This window comes from Oncorhynchus nerka, unplaced genomic scaffold (genome assembly GCF_034236695.1).
Source record: "Oncorhynchus nerka isolate Pitt River unplaced genomic scaffold, Oner_Uvic_2.0 unplaced_scaffold_1112, whole genome shotgun sequence".
Classification (NCBI taxonomy): domain Eukaryota; kingdom Metazoa; phylum Chordata; class Actinopteri; order Salmoniformes; family Salmonidae; genus Oncorhynchus; species Oncorhynchus nerka.
In genome coordinates, this window is record NW_027040211.1 from 19,801 (window position 1) to 33,010 (window position 13,210).

Below are 13,210 nucleotides of genomic sequence, written 5' to 3' on the forward strand. Positions count from 1 at the left end.
TACAGTTCATACAGCCTGGCGCTATACAGTTCATACAGCCTGGAGCTATACAGTTCATACAGCCTGGTGCTATACAGTTCATACAGCCTGGTGCTATACAGTTCATACAGCCTGGTGCTATACAGTTCATACAGCCTGGTGCTATACAGTTCATACAGCCTGGTGCTATACAGTTCATACAGCCTGGTGCTATACAGTTCATACAGCCTGGAGCTATACAGTTCATACAGCCTGGTGCTATACAGTTCATACAGCCTGGTGCTATACAGTTCATACAGCCTGGTGCTATACAGTTCATACAGCCTGGTGCTATACAGTTCATACAGCCTGGTGCTATACAGTTCATACAGCCTGGCGCTATACAGTTCATACAGCTATCCAGTTCATACAGCCTGGTGCTATACAGTTCATACAGCCTGGTGCTATACAGTTCATACAGCCTGGTGCTATACAGTTCATACAGCCTGGTGCTATACAGTTCATACAGCCTGGCGCTATACAGTTCATACAGCTATACAGTTCATACAGCCTGGTGCTATACAGTTCATACAGCCTGGTGCTATACAGTTCATACAGCTATACAGTTCATACAGCTATACAGTTCATACAGCTATACAGTTCATACAGCCTGGTGCTATACAGTTCATACAGCTATACAGTTCATACAGCCTGGTGCTATACAGTTCATACAGCCTGGTGCTATACAGTTCATACAGCCTGGTGCTATACAGTTCATACAGCTATACAGTTCATACAGCCTGGTGCTATACAGTTCATACAGCCTGGAGCTATACAGTTCATACAGCTATACAGTTCATACAGCCTGGCGCTATACAGTTCATACAGCTATACAGTTCATACAGCCTGGTGCTATACAGTTCATACAGCCTGGTGCTATACAGTTCATACAGCTATACAGTTCATACAGCCTGGTGCTATACAGTTCATACAGCCTGGCGCTATACAGTTCATACAGCCTGGCGCTATACAGTTCATACAGCTATACAGTTCATACAGCCTGGCGCTATACAGTTCATACAGCCTGGTGCTATACAGTTCATACAGCCTGGTGCTATACAGTTCATACAGCTATACAGTTCATACAGCTATACAGTTCATACAGCCTGGTGCTATACAGTTCATACAGCCTGGTGCTATACAGTTCATACAGCCTGGTGCTATACAGTTCATACAGCCTGGCGCTATACAGTTCATACAGCCTGGTGCTATACAGTTCATACAGCCTGGCGCTATACAGTTCATACAGCCTGGCGCTATACAGTTCATACAGCTATACAGTTCATACAGCCTGGCGCTATACAGTTCATACAGCCTGGTGCTATACAGTTCATACAGCCTGGTGCTATACAGTTCATACAGCTATACAGTTCATACAGCCTGGTGCTATACAGTTCATACAGCCTGGCGCTATACAGCTCATACAGCCTGGCGCTATACAGTTCATACAGCCTGGTGCTATACAGTTCATACAGCCTGGTGCTATACAGTTCATACAGCCTGGCGCTATACAGTTCATACAGCCTGGCGCTATACAGTTCATACAGCCTGGAGCTATACAGTTCATACAGCCTGGCGCTATACAGTTCATACAGCCTGGCGCTATACAGTTCATACAGCCTGGTGCTATACAGTTCATACAGCCTGGTGCTATACAGTTCATACAGCCTGGTGCTATACAGTTCATACAGCCTGGCGCTATACAGTTCATACAGCCTGGCGCTATACAGTTCATACAGCCTGGAGCTATACAGTTCATACAGCTATCCAGTTCATACAGCCTGGAGCTATACAGTTCATACAGCCTGGCGCTATACAGTTCATACAGCCTGGCGCTATACAGTTCATACAGCCTGGCGCTATACAGTTCATACAGCCTGGCGCTATACAGTTCATACAGCTATCCAGTTCATACAGCCTGGAGCTATACAGTTCATACAGCCTGGTGCTATACAGTTCATACAGCCTGGTGCTATACAGTTCATACAGCCTGGTGCTATACAGTTCATACAGCCTGGTGCTATACAGTTCATACAGCTATACAGTTCATACAGCCTGGTGCTATACAGTTCATACAGCCTGGTGCTATACAGTTCATACAGCCTGGTGCTATACAGTTCATACAGCCTGGTGCTATACAGTTCATACAGCCTGGTGCTATACAGTTCATACAGCCTGGCGCTATACAGTTCATACAGCCTGGCGCTATACAGTTCATACAGCTATCCAGTTCATACAGCCTGGAGCTATACAGTTCATACAGCTATACAGTTCATACAGCCTGGCGCTATACAGTTCATACAGCCTGGTGCTATACAGTTCATACAGCCTGGCGCTATACAGTTCATACAGCCTGGCGCTATACAGTTCATACAGCCTGGCGCTATACAGTTCATACAGCCTGGCCTGGTGCTATACAGTTCATACAGCCTGGCGCTATACAGTTCATACAGCCTGGTGCTATACAGTTCATACAGCCTGGCGCTATACAGTTCATACAGCCTGGAGCTATACAGTTCATACAGCCTGGCCTGGTGCTATACAGTTCATACAGCCTGGAGCTATACAGTTCATACAGCCTGGTGCTATACAGTTCATACAGCCTGGTGCTATACAGTTCATACAGCCTGGCGCTATACAGTTCATACAGCCTGGTGCTATACAGTTCATACAGCCTGGCGCTATACAGTTCATACAGCCTGGAGCTATACAGTTCATACAGCCTGGTGCTATACAGTTCATACAGCCTGGTGCTATACAGTTCATACAGCCTGGTGCTATACAGTTCATACAGCCTGGAGCTATACAGTTCATACAGCCTGGTGCTATACAGTTCATACAGCCTGGTGCTATACAGTTCATACAGCCTGGTGCTATACAGTTCATACAGCCTGGTGCTATACAGTTCATACAGCCTGGTGCTATACAGTTCATACAGCCTGGTGCTATACAGTTCATACAGCCTGGTGCTATACAGTTCATACAGCCTGGTGCTATACAGTTCATACAGCCTGGTGCTATACAGTTCATACAGCCTGGTGCTATACAGTTCATACAGCCTGGTGCTATACAGTTCATACAGCTATACAGTTCATACAGCCTGGTGCTATACAGTTCATACAGCCTGGTGCTATACAGTTCATACAGCTATACAGTTCATACAGCCTGGTGCTATACAGTTCATACAGCCTGGTGCTATACAGTTCATACAGCCTGGTGCTATACAGTTCATACAGCCTGGCCTGGTGCTATACAGTTCATACAGCCTGGTGCTATACAGTTCATACAGCCTGGTGCTATACAGTTCATACAGCCTGGCACTATACAGTTCATACAGCCTGGTGCTATACAGTTCATACAGCCTGGTGCTATACAGTTCATACAGCCTGGCCTGGTGCTATACAGTTCATACAGCCTGGTGCTATACAGTTCATACAGCCTGGAGCTATACAGTTCATACAGCCTGGTGCTATACAGTTCATACAGCCTGGTGCTATACAGTTCATACAGCCTGGTGCTATACAGTTCATACAGCCTGGTGCTATACAGTTCATACAGCCTGGTGCTATACAGTTCATACAGCCTGGTGCTATACAGTTCATACAGCCTGGTGCTATACAGTTCATACAGCCTGGTGCTATACAGTTCATACAGCCTGGCGCTATACAGTTCATACAGCTATACAGTTCATACAGCCTGGTGCTATACAGTTCATACAGCCTGGAGCTATACAGTTCATACAGCCTGGCGCTATACAGTTCATACAGCCTGGCGCTATACAGTTCATACAGCCTGGTGCTATACAGTTCATACAGCCTGGTGCTATACAGTTCATACAGCCTGGTGCTATACAGTTCATACAGCCTGGCGCTATACAGTTCATACAGCCTGGTGCTATACAGTTCATACAGCCTGGCGCTATACAGTTCATACAGCCTGGTGCTATACAGTTCATACAGCCTGGTGCTATACAGTTCATACAGCCTGGTGCTATACAGTTCATACAGCCTGGTGCTATACAGTTCATACAGCCTGGTGCTATACAGTTCATACAGCCTGGCGCTATACAGTTCATACAGCCTGGCGCTATACAGTTCATACAGCCTGGCGCTATACAGTTCATACAGCTATCCAGTTCATACAGCCTGGCGCTATACAGTTCATACAGCCTGGCGCTATACAGTTCATACAGCCTGGCGCTATACAGTTCATACAGCCTGGCGCTATACAGTTCATACAGCCTGGAGCTATACAGTTCATACAGCTATACAGTTCATACAGCCTGGTGCTATACAGTTCATACAGCCTGGCGCTATACAGTTCATACAGCTATACAGTTCATACAGCCTGGCGCTATACAGTTCATACAGCCTGGCGCTATACAGTTCATACAGCCTGGAGCTATACAGTTCATACAGCCTGGTGCTATACAGTTCATACAGCCTGGCGCTATACAGTTCATACAGCCTGGTGCTATACAGTTCATACAGCCTGGTGCTATACAGTTCATACAGCCTGGTGCTATACAGTTCATACAGCTATACAGTTCATACAGCCTGGTGCTATACAGTTCATACAGCCTGGTGCTATACAGTTCATACAGCTATACAGTTCATACAGCCTGGTGCTATACAGTTCATACAGCTATACAGTTCATACAGCCTGGTGCTATACAGTTCATACAGCTATACAGTTCATACAGCTATACAATTCATACAGCCTGGCGCTATACAGTTCATACAGCCTGGTGCTATACAGTTCATACAGCCTGGAGCTATACAGTTCATACAGCCTGGTGCTATACAGTTCATACAGCCTGGTGCTATACAGTTCATACAGCCTGGTGCTATACAGTTCATACAGCCTGGTGCTATACAGTTCATACAGCCTGGCCTGGTGCTATACAGTTCATACAGCCTGGCGCTATACAGTTCATACAGCCTGGTGCTATACAGTTCATACAGCCTGGTGCTATACAGTTCATACAGCCTGGTGCTATACAGTTCATACAGCCTGGTGCTATACAGTTCATACAGCCTGGTGCTATACAGTTCATACAGCCTGGTGCTATACAGTTCATACAGCCTGGTGCTATACAGTTCATACAGCCTGGAGCTATACAGTTCATACAGCCTGGTGCTATACAGTTCATACAGCCTGGTGCTATACAGTTCATACAGCCTGGAGCTATACAGTTCATACAGCCTGGTGCTATACAGTTCATACAGCTATACAGTTCATACAGCCTGGTGCTATACAGTTCATACAGCTATACAGTTCATACAGCCTGGTGCTATACAGTTCATACAGCTATACAGTTCATACAGCCTGGTGCTATACAGTTCATACAGCTATACAGTTCATACAGCCTGGTGCTATACAGTTCATACAGCTATACAGTTCATACAGCCTGGTGCTATACAGTTCATACAGCCTGGTGCTATACAGTTCATACAGCCTGGAGCTATACAGTTCATACAGCCTGGTGCTATACAGTTCATACAGCCTGGTGCTATACAGTTCATACAGCCTGGCCTGGTGCTATACAGTTCATACAGCCTGGAGCTATACAGTTCATACAGCCTGGTGCTATACAGTTCATACAGCCTGGTGCTATACAGTTCATACAGCCTGGTGCTATACAGTTCATACAGCCTGGTGCTATACAGTTCATACAGCCTGGTGCTATACAGTTCATACAGCCTGGTGCTATACAGTTCATACAGCCTGGTGCTATACAGTTCATACAGCCTGGCGCTATACAGTTCATACAGCCTGGTGCTATACAGTTCATACAGCCTGGTGCTATACAGTTCATACAGCCTGGTGCTATACAGTTCATACAGCCTGGTGCTATACAGTTCATACAGCCTGGTGCTATACAGTTCATACAGCTATACAGTTCATACAGCCTGGTGCTATACAGTTCATACAGCCTGGCGCTATACAGTTCATACAGCCTGGCGCTATACAGTTCATACAGCCTGGCGCTATACAGTTCATACAGCTATACAGTTCATACAGCCTGGTGCTATACAGTTCATACAGCCTGGTGCTATACAGTTCATACAGCCTGGCGCTATACAGTTCATACAGCCTGGTGCTATACAGTTCATACAGCCTGGCGCTATACAGTTCATACAGCCTGGTGCTATACAGTTCATACAGCCTGGCGCTATACAGTTCATACAGCTATACAGTTCATACAGCTATACAGTTCATACAGCTATACAGTTCATACAGCCTGGTGCTATACAGTTCATACAGCCTGGTGCTATACAGTTCATACAGCCTGGTGCTATACAGTTCATACAGCCTGGAGCTATACAGTTCATACAGCCTGGTGCTATACAGTTCATACAGCCTGGAGCTATACAGTTCATACAGCCTGGTGCTATACAGTTCATACAGCCTGGTGCTATACAGTTCATACAGCCTGGAGCTATACAGTTCATACAGCCTGGTGCTATACAGTTCATACAGCCTGGTGCTATACAGTTCATACAGCCTGGCGCTATACAGTTCATACAGCCTGGTGCTATACAGTTCATACAGCCTGGTGCTATACAGTTCATACAGCCTGGTGCTATACAGTTCATACAGCCTGGTGCTATACAGTTCATACAGCCTGGTGCTATACAGTTCATACAGCCTGGTGCTATACAGTTCATACAGCCTGGCCTATACAGTTCATACAGCCTGGTGCTATACAGTTCATACAGCCTGGTGCTATACAGTTCATACAGCCTGGTGCTATACAGTTCATCCATCATCAGACCTGTCCAGACACGTTGTTATCTAACTTCTAGTCCTCCATTCACCCACTCAGACCTGTCCTGTTATCTACCTTCTAGTCCTCCATTCACCCACTCAGACCTGTCCTGTTATCTACCTTCTAGTCCTCCATTCACCCACTCAGACCTGTCCTGTTATCTACCTTCTAGTCCTCCATTCACCCACTCAGACCTGTCCTGTTATCTACCTTCTAGTCCTCCATTCACCCACTCAGACCTGTCCTGTTATCTACCTTCTAGTCCTCCATTCACCCACTCAGACCTGTCCTGTTATCTACCTTCTAGTCCTCCATTCACCCACTCAGACCTGTCCTGTTATCTACCTTCTAGTCCTCCATTCACCCACTCAGACCTGTCCTGTTATCTACCTTCTAGTCCTCCATTCACCCACTCAGACCTGTCCTGTTATCTACCTTCTAGTCCTCCATTCACCCACTCAGACCTGTCCTGTTATCTACCTTCTAGTCCTCCATTCACCCACTCAGACCTGTCCTGTTATCTACCTTCTAGTCCTCCATTCACCCACTCAGACCTGTCCTGTTATCTACCTTCTAGTCCTCCATTCACCCACTCAGACCTGTCCTGTTATCTACCTTCTAGTCCTCCATTCACCCACTCAGACCTGTCCTGTTATCTACCTTCTAGTCCTCCATTCACCCACTCAGACCTGTCCTGTTATCTACCTTCTAGTCCTCCATTCACCCACTCAGACCTGTCCTGTTATCTACCTTCTAGTCCTCCATTCACCCACTCAGACCTGTCCTGTTATCTACCTTCTAGTCCTCCATTCACCCACTCAGACCTGTCCTGTTATCTACCTTCTAGTCCTCCATTCACCCACTCAGACCTGTCCTGTTATCTACCTTCTAGTCCTCCATTCACCCACTCAGACCTGTCCTGTTATCTACCTTCTAGTCCTCCATTCACCCACTCAGACCTGTCCTGTTATCTACCTTCTAGTCCTCCATTCACCCACTCAGACCTGTCCTGTTATCTACCTTCTAGTCCTCCATTCACCCACTCAGACCTGTCCTGTTATCTACCTTCTAGTCCTCCATTCACCCACTCAGACCTGTCCTGTTATCTACCTTCTAGTCCTCCATTCACCCACTCAGACCTGTCCTGTTATCTACCTTCTAGTCCTCCATTCACCCACTCAGACCTGTCCTGTTATCTACCTTCTAGTCCTCCATTCACCCACTCAGACCTGTCCTGTTATCTACCTTCTAGTCCTCCATTCACCCACTCAGACCTGTCCTGTTATCTACCTTCTAGTCCTCCATTCACCCACTCAGACCTGTCCTGTTATCTACCTTCTAGTCCTCCATTCACCCACTCAGACCTGTCCTGTTATCTACCTTCTAGTCCTCCATTCACCCACTCAGACCTGTCCTGTTATCTACCTTCTAGTCCTCCATTCACCCACTCAGACCTGTCCTGTTATCTACCTTCTAGCCCTCCATTCACCCACTCAGACCTGTCCTGTTATCTACCTTCCCTGTTCATCACTCAGACCTGTCCTCCGTTAATGTTTTAGTCCTCCATTCACCCACTCAGACCTGTCCTGTTATCTACCTTCTAGTCCTCCATTCACCCATTCAGACCTAACCTGTTTCTACCTTCTAGTCCTCCATTCACCCACTAGACCTGTCCTGTTATCTACCTTCTAGTCCTCCAACACCCACTCAGACCTTAAAAAAATATCTACCTTTAATCCTTAATTCACCCACTCAGAACAAAAATGTATCTATTAATCAAATCCATTCACCCACTCAGACCTGTCCTGTTATCTACCTTTAATAGCCCTCCATTCAGAATAACTTTTCTGTAAGTACATTCAGATAATGAATAACACTGATGGGAACATTCATGAAGTAGCTAGAAATGTTTTAAAATATTTATTTAATCATTCAGATACAAAAATGTTGCATTAATCAAATTTTATTACAAATCATGGGAAACATTCATGAAGTGTTTTTTCCCGGGAACATTCATGGTAGCTAGGAAATGTTTTAATAATACTGATGGGAACATTCATGAAGTAGCTAGGAAATGTTTTAATAACACTGAAGTGAACATTCATGAAGTAGCTAGGAAATGTTTTAATAATACCAATGGGAAACATTCATGAAATGTTTTAATAATACCGATGGGAACATTCATGAAGTAGCTCGGAAATGTCTTAATAATACCAATGGGGAACATTCATGAAGTAGCTGGGAAATGTTTTAATAATACCGATGGGAAACATTCATGAAGTACCTAGTTAATGTTTTAATAACACTGATGGGAAACATTCATGAAGTACCTAGTTAATGTTTTAATAATACCGATGGGAAACATTCATGAAGTAGCTAGTTAATGTTTTAATAACACTGATGGGAACATTCATGAAGTAGCTGGGAAATGTTTTAATAATACAGATGGGAACATTCATGAAGTAGCAGGGAAATGTTTTAATAACACCGATGGGAAACATTCATGAAGTAGCTAGTTAATGTTTTAATAACACTGATGGGAACATTCATGAAGTAGCAGGGAAATGTTTTAATAACACCGATGGGAAACATTCATGAAGTAGCAGGGAAATGTTTTAATAACACCGATGGGAAACATTCATGAAGTAGCTAGTTAATGTTTTAATAACACTGATGGGAACATTCATGAAGTAGCAGGGAAATGTTTTAATAATAAACATTCATGAAGTAGCAGGGAAATGTTTTAATAACACCGATGGGAACATTCATGAAGTAGCAGGGAAATGTTTTAATAACACCGATGGGAAACATTCATGAAGTAGCTGGAAATGTTTTAATAACACTGATGGGAAACATTCATGAAGTAGCAGGGAAATGTTTTAATAACACTGATGGGAAACATTCATGAAGTAGCAGGGAAATGTTTTAATAACACCGATGGGAAACATTCATGAAGTAGCAGGGAAATGTTTTAATAACACCGATGGGAAACATTCATGAAGTAGCTAGTTAATGTTTTAATAACACTGATGGGAACATTCATGAAGTAGCAGGGAAATGTTTTAATAACACCGATGGGAAACATTCAATGTGTTTTAATAACACCGATGGGAAACATTCATGAAGTAGCTAGTTAATGTTTTAATAACACTGATGGGAACATTCATGAAGTAGCAGGGAAATGTTTTAATAACACCGATGGGAAACATTCATGAAGTAGCAGGGAAATGTTTTAATAACACCGATGGGAAACATTCATGAAGTAGCTAGTTAATGTTTTAATAACACCGATGGGAACATTCATGAAGTAGCAGGGAAATGTTTTAATAACACCGATGGGAAACATTCATGAAGTAGCTAGTTAATGTTTTAATAACACTGATGGGAAACATTCATGAAGTAGCAGGGAAATGTTTTAATAACACCGATGGGAAACATTCATGAAGTAGCAGGGAAATGTTTTAATAACACTGATGGGAAACATTCATGAAGTAGCAGGGAAATGTTTTAATAACACCGATGGGAAACATTCATGAAGTAGCTAGTTAATGTTTTAATAACACCGATGGGAACATTCATGAAGTAGCAGGGAAATGTTTTAATAACACCGATGGGAAACATTCATGAAGTAGCAGGGAAATGTTTTAATAACACCGATGGGAAACATTCATGAAGTAGCAGGGAAATGTTTTAATAACACCGATGGGAAACATTCATGAAGTAGCTAGTTAATGTTTTAATAACACCGATGGGAACATTCATGAAGTAGCAGGGAAATGTTTTAATAACACCGATGGGAAACATTCATGAAGTAGCTAGGAAATGTTTTAATAACACCGATGGGAAACATTCATGAAGTAGCAGGGAAATGTTTTAATAACACCGATGGGAAACATTCATGAAGTAGCTAGTTAATGTTTTAATAACACTGATGGGAAATTCATGTTTTTTAATAACACCGATGGGAAACATTCATGAAGTAGCAGGGAAATGTTTTAATAACACCGATGGGAAACATTCATGAAGTAGCTAGTTAATGTTTTAATAACACCGATGGGAAACATTCATGAAGTAGCAGGGAAATGTTTTAATAACACCGATGGGAAACATTCATGAAGTAGCAGGGAAATGTTTTAACACTGATGGGAAACATTCATGAAGTAGCAGGGAAATGTTTTAATAACACCGATGGGAAACATTCATGAAGTAGCAGGGAAATGTTTTAATAACACCGATGGGAAACATTCATGAAGTAGCTAGTTAATGTTTTAATAACACTGATGGGAACATTCATGAAGTAGCAGGGAAATGTTTTAATAACACCGATGGGAAACATTCATGAAGTAGCAGGGAAATGTTTTAATAACACCGATGGGAAACATTCATGAAGTAGCAGGGAAATGTTTTAATAACACCGATGGGAAACATTCATGAAGTAGCAGGGAAATGTTTTTTTTTTTTGTCAGCAACTTATCGTTATCAGAACTACGTTATCACATGTTCATACACCTTTAGCTTGAAGACTAAGGGCTCTATTGAATCCACTACGCCCAAGTTCATCTTTCCAGCGTGATTGTAATGTAAAGGCATTCAAGGTAAACCCTGCACGTGTCTGCTCAATCCGAAATGACCTTTTATATTTTTATAGCGGAACCTGTAACACTTCAGACTGAATAGAGAGCCCTGGTGCACAAATGAACTCAATGAAACCAAAATACTAAATTCATGAAGGTTTAGAATTAAGAAATACAAAACATTAAGCAACCGTTTCCATTTTTAAAACAGGTTCTACGGCACAAAATGCTGATCAGGAAATTAAAATCCTAAATTTACTGAAGAGTGAATTGAATAAGGAACTACCTCTTTCTTCAGCCTTAAACACAAACACAGTGCTAACACAGTGCTAACACAGTGCTAACACAGTGCTATTGCCTAATAACCATATTGAATAGACTATATTATAGGAACACCAAAATGTAGGACCGACAACGTTGATATCCATAATGTGGAAAGAAATCAAATCAAATCAAATGTATGTATTTATAAAGCCCTTCTTACATCAGCTGATATCTCAAAGTGCTGTATAGAAACCCAGACCTAAAACCCAATGTTTAGAATATGGTATGTTTACAGGTTTAACTCTCATTATCACCCTACAGATGGCAGTCTCATTATCATCCTACAGATGGCAGTATTACAGTCTCATTATCATCCTACAGATGGCAGTATTGCAGTCTCATTATCATCCTACAGATGGCAGTATTGCAGTCTCATTATCATCCTACAGATGGCAGTATTGCAGTCTCATTATCATCCTACAGATGGCAGTATTGCAGTCTCATTATCATCCTACAGATGGCAGTATTGCAGTCTCATTATCATCCTACAGATGGCAGTATTGCAGTCTCATGATCATCCTACAGATGGCAGTATTACAGTCTCATTATCACCCTACAGATGGCAGTATTGCAGTCTCATGATCATGCTACAGATGGCTGTATTGCAGTCTCATTATCACCCTACAGATGGCAGTATTGTAGTCCCATTATCATCCTACAGATGGCTGCAGTCTCATTATCATCCTACAGATGGCTGTATCCAGATGGCAGTATTGTAGTCTCATACAGATGGCAGTATTGCAGTCTCATTATCATCCTACAGATGGCAGTATTGTAGTCTCATTATCATCCTACAGATGGCAGTATTGCAGTCTCATTATCATCCTACAGATGGCAGTATTGCAGTCTCCTTATCACCTACAGATGCAGTCTCATTATCATCCTACAGATGGCAGTATTGCAGTCTCATTATCATCCTACAGATGGCAGTATTGCAGTCTCATTATCATCCTACAGATGGCAGTATTGCAGTCTCATTATCATCCTACAGATGGCAGTATTGCAGTCTCATTATCATCCTACAGATGGCAGTATTGCAGTCTCATGATCATCCTACAGATGGCAGTATTACAGTCTCATTATCATCCTACAGATGGCAGTATTGCAGTCTCATTATCATCCTACAGATGGCTGTATTGCAGTCTCATTATCACCCTACAGATGGCAGTATTGCAGTCTCATGATCACCCTACAGATGGCAGTATTGCAGTCTCATTATCACCCTACAGATGGCAGTATTGCAGTCTCATTATCACCCTACAGATGGCAGTATTGCAGTCCCATTATCACCCTACAGATGGCAGTCCCATTATCATCCTACAGATGGCAGTCTCATTATGACCCTACAGATGACAGTATTGCAGGCTCATTATCACCCTACAGATGGCAGTATTGCAGTCTCATTATCATCCTACAGATGGCAGTCTCATTATCGCCCTACAGATGGCAGTATTGCAGTTCTTTAAAGACGTTTATCTCGAGTCAGGAGGACTCGAATCAACAGTCTAGAAGGGGAATATTG